General features: G+C 44.4%; 1 long non-coding RNA gene across 3 annotated transcripts in view; it reads left to right on the top strand.

Annotated features, from left to right (window-relative positions):
• LOC128797034 (uncharacterized) overlaps positions 1-12,721 on the top strand; it is a 92,418-nt gene that overhangs the window by 56,802 nt on the left and 22,895 nt on the right. The window contains exon 3 of one of the 3 annotated variants that reach the window (XR_008433987.1): positions 11,331-11,461. The exons of the other annotated variants lie outside the window; for them this stretch is intronic. This is a non-coding gene — a long non-coding RNA (uncharacterized LOC128797034). The remainder of the gene's footprint in view (positions 1-11,330; positions 11,462-12,721) is intronic. 3 annotated transcript variants of the gene reach the window in all.

The following is a 12,721-nucleotide window of genomic DNA, read 5'->3' as shown; positions in this document are numbered from 1 at the left end:
CTGATGAAATGCTTGCAAAGAACCAGATGTGAATGTGAGAAGAGATGGTGAGTCACAAAGGACAGGAGTGAACAATGAGATGGAAGGTGCTGATGTTGGAGCTGTGGATGCCCTGGTCCAAAGGCAGAGTGCTGCATCCACTGAAGAGCTCCTGCTGGAAGGTCCTGTTGGTCCAGGGAGGTGCTGTGGCCGAGTGGCTGCTAAAGGGAGCTACTATCCATTTGTGCAGAGGCACCAGAGCTGAGGGTTGGGATCCACTGGATCCATGAGTTAGCATGAGTTAGTGGTCTGTCCTGCAAATCTGCTAAGATAGTTGTAGTAATAATAATGATGATGGTGGTACCTGGCAGAGTTCAAAGTTTGAGAATTTCAGGGAGATGTGCTATGAATCTCTTATTCTTGCTATATATTGTGTCTGTGTTGACATGAAGGTGTGGATATGTCTAGAGAGCAAATCCAGGCATAAACAATAGAGCCATACTTTTCCCCACTCCAAAGTGGAACACAACAAGAATGGAAACAAAATGAAGGAGTTTTCTAGCCTGCAAGTGGACTGTGATTGACTTCAACTCTTTGAGTGCAGGAGTAGTGGTGGGCCGGTATGAGTAGCGTGAGCTGAAACCAGCTCTTCCCAGGCTCATTCACAGGAATCTTCTCATGACTCTCCTTTCAGCCACCCTCCCTTCCCACAGGTTCCGTGTGTTTCGCAGTCAGAACCTGTCACGTCAGTGGGAATTGGCAATCCTAGAAATGCTCTGCAATAAAGGGAACAGCTGGCAGGGGGCGCAGGAGAGCCGCTGGTAGCACACCCATCCTCAGCCGGGAGGAACTTCGCTGCCGTGCTAGAACAGTCCTTCAATTTATAGAATGTACAACCAAATGCATTTTAAACAGATATTAATGTGTTTTACGGCTTCCTGGGTGATTGACCGTATCTCCTAGAATTTCACCTAGTGAGTTGCACTTACCTTTAATTATTTGAGGCTATGTTCTTGTGTAGTGCTGCTCTCTCTGTAGGAAGCCACACAGTGTAATGGGTTAACTCAGTTATTCACTCCCTAGACTAATTCAACTGCCTCGGGGATGAAATACAAAAGTTAGTTAACCAATAAGACTTCACAGGAGAGTTTGAGAGGGACACAAAATGCTGAGATTTTGTATCAGTTGTCCTAGTGAAATCTGAAATAATTCTGTCAGCTGTCAATGGAATTGTTTGGTTTATACCCATGCACAAAATCTATCCTTTAAAATGTCTCCAGCAGAAACTACATCAAAATATTAGCAATAATTTGGCCAGAAAATGGAAACTAAGTAAATTTCTTCTGGGAATGCAGGTCACAGATGTATTTAAACCAGCTGCATACTGGCTTAAATGCATCACATATCACATATACATGTCTGTGTTGTACTCACAGGATAGAGGGTAGTATGCATGTAAGCTGTATTACTACACTGGAAAGCATTATGGAACACAAAACCAGAAGGACAAAGCCTTCCTATCTCTTCCCAACATCATGTGAGACTGGCATGTACTCACCCAATAGGCATTTGCCTTTGCTGGTCAGGCTGGTTTTACCACAAAAGGTTATGGTACCAGCAATTTGATTATGGTGCAAGTGAAGGATTTCTTAAGGGTTTATGTTTCCTGTGGTAAAATTCTATGATTCCAATTGAGGAATCACTCTGCTATTACTAGAATCATCTACAGAAAATACATTGAAATATTAAAAATTTGGCAACACTTGTTTTTTCATATTCTGTAGGAGAAGTTCATCAATTTGTTGCCTAGGGGCTTGCTGAAGAGCAGTGCTCAGTGTCTCCATTTCTCTGGAAGTTAATTCTTCATTCTGCCCAGTGCCTTTTCTCTTTCAAACAATAGTAGCTGAGACAGCACCATCCACCTTATTCTTCTCTTGCCTTCAGTGTGCTAATATCTACCCCTTGCTTCAATAATTACCATGTTGATAGCACTTTGTAGATTTGTCTTCATGTGAATATTTATTCTGTTGCAAAGCACTCTGCATAGCAATAAAGGATTCATTGCTTTCATGAAGCTGTAAGGTACCTCTTCAGCAATGTGCTAAAAGGACAATGCTGATCTGAAAACAAAGCTGCCTCATTCAAACATTGAAGCTGGACAAATACAGACCAATGTATGCAAAAGCAAATGTAAAACCCATTGGATAAATCTGCTCTCAATAAAACTTTAATCTGGTGAAGTGAAGGCTGAGAGAAATTCTATAAATACACAGAACAGGAGAAAAAGGAGAGGTAAATGCCAGGGAGGACAACTGCTTAGACTAAAGGCAATATTGGCACATGACCAGATGGACATCATCAAGCCAGTAGTAAATTTAGCTGGTAATTAGAAGGTTCCTAACCTCAGAAGGGAGAGATTCGGGGGCAGAATTTGCTGTTGGGGCTTTTTCCCCTATTTCTTGCTGTGAGGCACAAGTCAGTAAGCTGGCATGAGGGGTTGTATTATCTGATGTACTGGCCGTGTTTGCACATGTCCCTCCTCCTGTACCTCTACAGCTCTCAATGAGCAAGAAGGGGCAAGGGAGAGAAAACAGCCTGGAAGTACACATCAGCATCTATGTAGTGGGAATTAATCTGGAATATTATCATCCTTCCCATCCTTGGGCTGTGGGAGAAGAAATAGCCAAGAGCTCTCTTTTTTTGTCACTATGACACAATCAATCAGTCTCAGAACAGGGATTCCTGTTGTAAAGGCCTGAAGATCTGAGGTAGCAGGAAAATTCACCCTGGAGAGTCTGTCCCTCTACAAAGGATTGTGGAGAGGTCCTTCCTCATGCTGAAGAAGATAGGCTTGGGCCAGAAAGTCAGATTGAAACAGCTCCAGGTCCTCTGAACATGAGATCTGTAGTATGAGCCTATCTCCAGTGACATCTCATTGAATCTGAATCATTTCTCCAGCTGCTAATGTATAACAGGCAGATGTGTATTCTCACACCTACTGCTCACCTGTGATTCTGTTTTTCTCTTTAGTAATTGTGCAAGTCACCTGATAATTCAGCTAAAAGCCCTTACGAGACATTACATAATGTCCTCAGAGAAACACTGTCTGCTGTAACATTGGAGAGATTATTATGTAAGATTTTCTCTTTTTTTCTCAGTTGTTTGGTTTGGGGTGAGGAGTCAGGCTGGATTTCCACTTGGCTGAATCTAAAAGATTTCAGGTTTACACTGGGTTGTTCCCCTGTTTTATTCATCTCTGGAGACTGTACTGGAGCTGGCCTTAGCATCACAAGTGAAATGAGTTTGGCAGGGCTCTCTGGATCCAGGGAGCACACCTGGCTGTGAACTGAGGTGCAATTCAGCTCAAGTGGTAACACTTACTCAAGAAAGCCCCCAGCTCTAATGTGATGATTTAATTAGCATCACTGGACCAGATCCATGGGATAAAACCTTCCCCCAATACTCCCTCTGGACTGCAGAGCTTTCTATTTGCACAAGCATTGCTGAAGGGATCATGCATTGCTTGCAAATGTGGGCAGGAGAGCTGTGGGCAGGCCTCTGTTGAGGAGGATGAGTACAAAGAGTTAGATCCTAGCTCCCACTGAAACCTCTTCCCTGTGTGGCTGTTGAAGGCTTAAGCAGAAGGACTGGCTCATTCACTCCCTCCTTTTTGCTCAAGTCCCTGTGGCCCTGCCTGCTCTAATGAACGCCTGTGGGTGACATTGAGCTCCCATGAAGGTCTGAAGGAAGGTTAGAAGTCAACACCCAGCACAGTGTGATTCACCCAGGTGTCCCTCAGCATCCTGCTTCTATCAGCATCTTGGAAAGTCTCCATCCTCAGCTGTAGGGTGGAGGGGAGCAAGCAGACCTCTGCTGGCAGTTTCCCCCAGCTGAAGGATAACCAGCCATTCCCAGCACCACCTCACTGAGCGAGCGCTGCAGAAGCTGATCTCCAGCCGTGCTGTGCATTCCTGCACCAGCCTCCCATCCTGCCTGTGTCCTGCCTGGCATCCAGCACAGTTCATCATCTGCCCAAGCAGAGAGCCCAGGAGCTCCTCAGGGCTGTGGTTTAGGCAGCACTTTGTAAAAGGAGTGGGTGGGAGAGCAGGATGAGAGCCTTGAGGTGATATCATGGGCAGAGGACCTGTGCAGGGGCTCTGTTCCCTGAGCACCCCCTGCCCCAGAAGCAGAAGGGGAAACTGCACCAAAGCTCAGGTCAATTGATCTTATCAAGAACTGTTTTCCTTCCTGTCCAGAAGTTCTGAATGGAAATACATTTTCTGAAATACTGCTTTTGGCTGCATATTTCAAAGCAGCATGAAAAATTTCATTTCAGCTAAAAGCATTCTCTTTGAATTGAGGTTTTGAGAGAACTTTTTCTTCTTGAAAACTGAGATTAAAGAAAGTCATCAGCTGCAGAATTTCAGTTAGGAAATCTATCCAAAAGTGCAAAATACTAGTTTTTTTAAAACTGCCCTATTGAGGGAGAGAAAAAACCCCAAAGATTTGTAACAGCTATGTTTTTCAAAGGGAATTTTTTTTCCATTCAGAAAAATATCAAACAGCTCCATCAAAATTGTGTTTCCTTCTGCTTGTTCACATCTCCTTTTTTTTTTATTTTATTTTTCCCCCTTACTTGGGACATCAACAACTGAGAATCCAGAAAGCTTTTTTCCCCCAATGGTTTGCAAACCTTCTTGATGAACAAGCTTCAGGTTTGTCATGAAACCTGAATCCAAGGAAGGTTTCCAGGCTTCAGCTTTCAGTCTGATCTTGCACATGGCTCTGGCTCAGAGGTTTGCTTTAGTATTGCAGCAGGGATGGGAAATCCACTTGTGCAGAGGAAAAAAAGATGGAAAGTGTATGGGCTGCAATGTGGAAAATCCAGCTGCAGGGCAGCCTCTCTGTCCCTGCTCCTCAAGCCCAGGCTGGTGCTATGCTGCAGTTCTCACCAGCTTTGGCAGCTGAACTGGATTGCTGTGGACCACCTTAAATGTTTTCCATGCCAGCTGAGCACAGAAAGCTGCTCAAATGGGTCTCTGCTGTGTAGTGCGCACTCTCTCTTAGCAATGCCCTCATGGTGACTCAGTCCCATTCCCCGCTTCTTTTAACCCACAGCAGGTCAAGAGTTTAACAAAGTGACTGGGGCTGGGAGCCAAGTCCCCAGAGTTGCAATCTGCAGCCAGCATGCCAGCATCTGGAAAGCGTTTGTGACCAATAAAAAATGAATGTGCAGACTCCGCCAAAGCAGCAATCATTTGGCATCTCAAGCCCAGATCTTTACAAGATGATTCTTCTGAGGCTTGGAAAGGCTTGCCTTAGTGTTTTCTAATAAAAACAGTTCTGGGCTGGGCCAATAGTCGGGTGAATAGTGCTATGCGTCGCCACATGGGAGACAGCCAGCCGGGAATGGGAAGGCATTGCTGGAGTCAAACCTCGGAGGCTGGGGCTGGCTGCCTCATGGCGGTGATGCTGGCACTCGGGCTGGGGCCAGGGCACTGCCAGTGCTCCAGCAGCTGCACTGAGAGCACACCCTGACCCTGGGCTGTTTAACCTGCTGCGGGCACACAGACAAGTGGTGGGTACAGAGAACCCTACTGTTAGGGCACAAAGCTCCTGGTCAGTTTGACAAAAGCTGCCTTAGACCAACCCCGTGGATAAAGCCATTTCCAGTATTCAGCAGTCACTTTTCCAGCTGGTGTAGATTAAACATGCCAGGCTGTCTCCACAGGGTACATTTGCCACGTTTTTGTCAGTTCCTGACTGCAGAGATTAGCAGCTGTCAGGAGCTGCTCCCAGGCCTTCTCAAATACAGGTAACAGCACAGGTCTATGGCCAACCTTGAAGAGGCTGAAGAGAAGAGGTTTAGTGTATATAGGGTCTTGGTACTTTGGAGTGGTACAAGCCTGATAGGGGGCATTCAAAATGGGAAAAAACAGCATAATGTGAATGCTGCCATCAATAGCCCTTGCCAGCAGCCAGCTCATACTGCTGTTGTTGACTGCATCCAAGAGACCTTCTCATTGCTTCCAAGCTCTGTCCCTCAGGATGTGTTGAACTTGGCACGCTGCTCCTCCTTGCAATCCTCAGTGGGATGGGTTTGTCCATATGCATGTTCCTTCCCTCAGCTGGATTCCTTCCTTTCTGTTGCCTTCTCCCTCCTCTCTGGAGTGACCATGACTGGCAGTCCCTCCCATACAAGCCTCTAGGGCTGTTTGGACTCCAACCACCACATGCCCTGAATTCCACTGTGAGGAAAAACCAAAAATGAGTGGAAGTTTAGTAATTATCTTGCAAGTTGCCAGAATACTTTTGCTGGAGCTAGATGGATTTGTCCCTCTGGTGTCATCCTTTCTACCATAGTATCATTACAGTGCTATGGCTAAAGCAGTGCAGCTGGCGTGCAAGAAACCCCCACCTAAGCCCCTCTCTTAATTCTGAAGATAGTGAAAATAAAGACACATTTGGTTGTTCCTGTGATTCTGAGCATGATTTGCAGAGGCACTGCCACCACAGAAGAGGAAGCTGGCATCTAAACTGCAGGATTCAAGCACAGATACATTCCAGATGCTCCATCATCTTGAATTTGATCTAGTCTTTGAGGGCATCAAATCTGATGATCCTGAGGAAGCTAGGAGGTTGAGGAATCGTGTAAGTGAAGGAATTTTCTTTTATTCATTTACACTTCAAACTGCAGATATTTCAAGTGGGTCCTCTGGAACTACCAGGGCTGTGCATAATAGTGCCATTTTACGAAGTTTGGGTTTGACTCAGCACTGTTTGATCTCACCTCAGTCCTGCTTACAGTAGAAAAATGACCCAGTTAGCCAGTGTCAGATGCTGTATGTGCTTTTCCATATATTCACAAAGGATAGGTTAGGGTGGCTGACCCAGGGTAGGTAACAACAGAAAAACTTGAAGATATGTCACTGATCTGGGTCAACCTAAAGTTTTGCTACAATCCCCCCTTGTTTTGCCAGTCTTGGTAGGATTAACAAAACAAAACCTACCCTCCGCCCACACAACACCTTTTGCTTTGAATTTGTGTCACACATGCAAAATTCCTCCAAAGAATCTACTTTATTTCCCTTGGTTTAGAAACTTTAAATTGGTCAAAGTTGGCTTTAAAAGCTGAGTGACTCTTGGCCAAAATCATCCTGATTCAAATTTCAGAACAAAGAGAAATCCAGAGACATATTTAGTTTTGCTTTGGGACATTTCTTGGAATCCTGAAGTTATTGTCACTCCTGTAGTCAGTTTAAAATTAGTGCTTGTGAGATGGCTGATTCATATTAGCCATTTTCTTTAGAAGTGCCAGTTCTTTTTCCTTTTGTTACTTTTAATGATTTTTTTGGTTGTTGTTGGTTTTTCTTTGTTTGTTTGTTTTTGTTTTTTTTTTTTTTTGTGACAGATGCCCTATTAGCCTTAGTAAGAGATTATTTAGAGTGTGCAAAATACTATGTAGCACTTTTTGTGCATCCCTGAATGCTGCTCCTGTTCCCTCTAGATGGAGATGGCCTGGTCTCTTTGCTCCTGTCATCCACGCAGCAGTTTCTTCATAGGATTAAAAATGTCCTCCTTCCTACAGACGCTTAGATATGCTGGACAGGGGTTGTGTTAACCCCAGCAGTGCTGCCACATCGATGGGGCCTGTTGAGCCTCTCAAAAGCTACTTTGTTACTGCCCTGGGACAGCACCCCTGGGAAGTAATGGGGTGCTAGGCAGGCAGATCCATAACAAAAGGGTAAGGAGTTACAGGGCCGTGGCATGTCCTAGGCAGTGCAGCTAGCACTGGCTTGGATGTTGCATCTGTGGGATGGCAGCTGGAAGGCTGGAGCAGATGACAGTCCAGCCAGCAGTGGGATGCAGGATAGCTGTATGGGAATGCTGAAGATGCGTCTCAGGAGGTGGGTACTGGGCATGCTGGTGAGCAACAAGCAGGTACTGTGTGCACCATCACAAGGTGACAATGACATGTGAATGAGGTGACTCTTCTTGGGATCCTGGAGCTAGAAATATTTCACCATTTCGATTTCTGTTGGCTTATGATCATTAACCCTTTTGCACACAGCTGTCCAAGTGATCACAAAATACTTCCTTAAACATATTCCAGTAAAGGCTGCTGCATTATATCTAAGCATTCTCCATGGTTGTTGCACTGTTTTTCTCTGTCCTGTCTCTCTGACAGTGAAGGGTTAAATCCCCCCTTTTTTCCGTGCCTGCTGATGAACTCTATATATGCAGCTAGGACCTGCTTTCACGCATATGTCCCTTTCCATAATCCAATCTTCTCCACTGGAGGCTCTTCTGCAGGCAGCTCTGCTGCCATGGGATAAGAGGCAGTAGGTTGATTTACATAATCACATATGCAAATAAGCTAAATCATGGCCCTTTCATTCAGCTTTGGTTTTAAGGGGACTCTTTCCATGGGTTGAGAGCAAAGAGGTTTGAAATGATGGTTTTCTTCTCTGGAGCTCTTGTGATACAGAGCACTCCCTCAGAACAGTTCTGCTGTTGCCAGTCCTATACAGCTCAATGGGTGTAAGTGATTAATAGTGCAAGCCCACCTGATAGCCCATCCCATGCAAATGCACCCCTACCCTCCAGGCCTACATCATCTGTTCCCTCTACTGGAAGTGTGGACTGCATCCTTATGCAGGAAATGAAAGAAACTCCATCTCCAAGGAACAAAGGGAATTCATCTTTTCATCTGGTGGAACACTTAAAAGATGTTAAGAGCAGCAACAGCCTCACACCTGTGGCATACCAGATGAGACACGTGAGGAGGTCATTTCAATGTGTGCCCTTAGAAAGGCTACAGAGAATAAATCAGAGCACGGCATTGTCTGTCAGCACTTGGAGTAAGGACTCCAAACATTCATGCTTCTACTTGATTCAGTTTTCCTGGGTCCTGGCATGCTGGCCAGCCTGGTGTGGGCTTCTGGAGAGCTCCAGGAAGTGGTGTGAGCCATCCATGACAAACTCACTGATCAGTTCAGTGATCCTATTTCCAGCAGTGTCCCTTGTAGGGGTCCAAAGAGAATGAGGCAAATGAGGTACCTGGTAGGGGAGCACCTGTTCTGGACTTGTGAGGCTCAGACAGGTACCAGCAACATCACAGATTTGAGCCTGGCTGATGGAGTGCTCTAAAGATCTAACAGTCGAGAGATGAAATGTTTAATCAAATTTCTTTAATCTTTAAAAAAAAACACCTAAAATTAGAGAGCTATTAATCTCTCTTGCAACAGTAAGAGTAGAGGTAAATTGAATGTGTTAATTAAACATTGAATAAAAAATGATGACGTTTTGTCAATTTTAAGTGCTTTGCCTTTGGAATTCTACTGACTTTAAGAGAATGTGTATCTTGCTGTGCTGTTCTGCCTGAGTGATCAACTCCTACTTGGACATACATGGAACTTTCCAATTTGTTTTTAAGCTTTAGATGAGAGAAAATATGGTCAGGTGCTCTAGCCAAATGCCACAGATTAAGGGAAAAGATCAAACCCAAGAGATACAGTAGCTGGGTGCTGTTGATTCTTGTCCATTTCAAATTCTGATGGTAGGAAGCTTAACAGTGGACATTCAGAGGTAGGTATGGTTGTGTCTTTGGCTTTAGGCAATCTCCTCAGTGAGGGAAAATTATTTTTTATTTAAGTCTGTGAAGCAGCTTCATGATCCTGGAGTTCAGAGCTGCAGACTCCAGGCTGTTCTAGGGATGCAGTGAGCCATGTCATACCCTGCTACCCAGAAGCTGGCAAAGCTCTGTAAACAGCTACTGGCACATCCACTATGCCAAGGGCAGGCAGAGGGAATGACAAAGATGCCAAATGGATTGCTTTGGTGGTGTTAGGAGGTTCCCTTTGACATCTAGTTAAGTCACCTCTGCAGTCTCTTTACCCCTGGAGCAACACAAAGTTGCCATAGATAGGATCGGAGTTGGCTCATTAGAGGTGTGTAAGCTGTCCCTGCCCTGCTCTGCCTGCTGTGCACACTCTGTTGTACCCAGCAGGCCTCTCAGTTCTCCTAAACCAGTGTCTACTGCCAAGTACCAATAGCATCACCTACACTAGCAGGACATCTCAGAAGAGCAAAGATAATTGTGGTTCTTCTAAGAATTAGCTAGCACTGAAGAGAAATACAGCTTCTCTGCATTTTTGAGAACTGTTGACACAGATAATGTCCATCTCTTGCAATTATAATGCTCACAGAGTAGTTGTGCAGAAGCTGAACACAGTGTTTCTGCTAGGAAACAGTGCTACTGTTAGAACCTGATCTGAGTTCATCCTCTGATGCCCAAGAGCTTGGTCCTTACTGCTGAGATGAGTTGTATTTGCAGAGCATTTTGCAGCACCAGTGCATACTGGGTAGAACTAATTAAGTCAGGCAGTGCTTTGCTCGAATTGGTGTATCACAGACAAGAAACTATTACAGTTTCTTCTTGACTCAGTGTGGATAAACTCAGGTGGTAGCTGGCACCTGAGGCAGGAAGAGTAGGGGATTAAGGGAGGACCCAGTGGCTTTTTTTCTTGAAAGGTGAGCTTTTGAAAGTTAAACTGAGTTTGCATGTCAGACAGAAACTGGGTGTGCCTGACACTGTGGTCTCATGGAGAGTCTGGGTCTGGAAGGCAGGGGCTGCAGCAGCTTTTGAAAGTGCTCATCCATGTAATTTGATTCTGTTTTGCTTCTACAGCCAGTAAAGAAGTATGTCTTTGCCATTTCTTGATCCTGATACTGACAATAGACCTGACCTGGACTGCAGGTGTTACCCAGCATCCAGTTTGTTAGTTCTGACTGAATCTCCTTTGGGTGGATGGGAGGAACACTGACCAGTTCTGCTTTTACATGCACAAGTATTTGCCATAGCAGAGAACCTTGCAAGTGTGTGTGTATTTATAGGGAGGCAGATGTAAACCACATTTGTCCCGTGTTTCTGGCAAAGAGAGAGCGTGAAATATTTGTGACCCGAGTCATTGGCTTTCCTGCCATTTGTATAAAAATTTCCAGATGTGATTGTTGATGCCTCACCTGGGACCAATTAAAGAAAGAAGGGATATCCAGAACCAACTGTGTTCATGTGGATACTTGACTTGTTTGTGTGTGCGTATGCGCATCTCTGTTGCATTGTGTGTATTTTAAAGTAAAGCAGAATTTCAGTTCAAAGAACTTGTGTTCTCTCCTAGGACCTTCCTTCTGTCTGTTATCCTTTCCTCTTCAGATTTTCTCTGTCCCACAAACCAGCATCAATTTGTATTTCTTAGGTACTTTCTCTCCTCATCCTCACAGAACCCTTTCTGTTCTACCTCCCACTAACTGCTTGTGGCTCACTCTGGTCACTGTGCTCTTCCATTCAGGCACAGCAAGTTCCCTGGAGGAGATTCCTGAATTCTATAAACGTCCAAGAAGCCAGTGTGAAATCTCCAGTTACACAACAGCAACTAACCAAAACAGGCTCCAGCACAGCATTTGGACCACTCACCTCCAAGTGAGCTTTATTCTCTGGTCTGTCTCTCCTGCCCTCACTTTTCTCACCTATTACTTCAGTCTGTCAGTCTGCTGGGTCCATATTAATAGACTGTGCCTGGAGATTAAACTCCTGGCTCTCCTCCCTTCCAGGCTGTGTCCACAAAAACTGCCTCCCGATCACCTGTTTGGTCTTCATTTTCTTCACTCTATTAATGACTGGAAACTTCTATGTATCTTATTTATTTTCTATTGAATTTCTCCGTATGTTTTTGTCCCACCCGGGAGTCCTGACTGAATGTATTTACCAGGCTGCCTCTCTGCCTTAGTCATACTCTGCTGGAAAGCAAGTCTGAAGCCATCCAATGTTCTTCCCTTCTTTTATTGTTGTTTTTGCAAGGAGAGTTCAAACAAACAAATACACCCTACCTACCTACCCCCAATATCTGGTGCTTTAGGAGCCTTAAACTCATGGCCTGAATGAGTACGTGGAAAGAAAGACAGGATGGTAGTCCAGCTAACTTGCAAAAACTAGGCACAGACCCAAAGGAACAGACTTTTTCTAATTTGAAGTATCCAAGCACAAAGTTTGTACTTCTATGCTTACCAGTCATCTCCTTTAGCCATGATCAAAAATCCATTTCTGTACTTCCCTCCATACCTGTTGGTGTCACCCACTTTGCTAGGTGGGCACAAGGCCTTCCCTGTGCAAGCATTTATTCTAAAAGGGAAAGAATGCAGAGTCCTGTCTGCAGCAGGATTCTTTGGACAAAAGGTCTGGAACGAGTTCTATGTAACTTCAAACCCAGTGTGGCAAGTATCAGGTCCAAAGTGAACTTTCTTCTGTCTCAATTTTTAGCACTAACCAAGTGGATTTGGATATGTTTATGTTTCTTTTCAACACAGAGGATAATTAACATACAATTGCCAATGCTAGTGTATGTCATTTGTTCATTAACAAATATTTCCAGGATAGTTATGTTTTAGCTCTAGACTTTCAGCTAGGATTTTATTCCTCCAGCAACAGATTTTCATAGCTAGACTGAAATTGATAGTCTTAGTAGATGACATATTAAAACAGGACTACAGCTCAAGAGTAGATTTATGTTTTCTGTGTTTGTTGGGAAGAGAGATACGCACATTCTATAGTCTTTCTAAAACAGTTATTTTTGTTTCCATGGACTATAGCAAAGGGAAATTATTTGGTGTATTGCTGTGCCCTGAAAAAGCCTCTAACAGTTAAAACTGTTCTGCTTCATTTTTTAAAATAGAAAAGGGACAA

Source organism: Vidua chalybeata, chromosome 18 (genome assembly GCF_026979565.1).
Source record: "Vidua chalybeata isolate OUT-0048 chromosome 18, bVidCha1 merged haplotype, whole genome shotgun sequence".
Lineage (NCBI taxonomy): Eukaryota > Metazoa > Chordata > Aves > Passeriformes > Viduidae > Vidua > Vidua chalybeata.
This window is presented reverse-complemented; position numbering and strand designations above follow the sequence as displayed.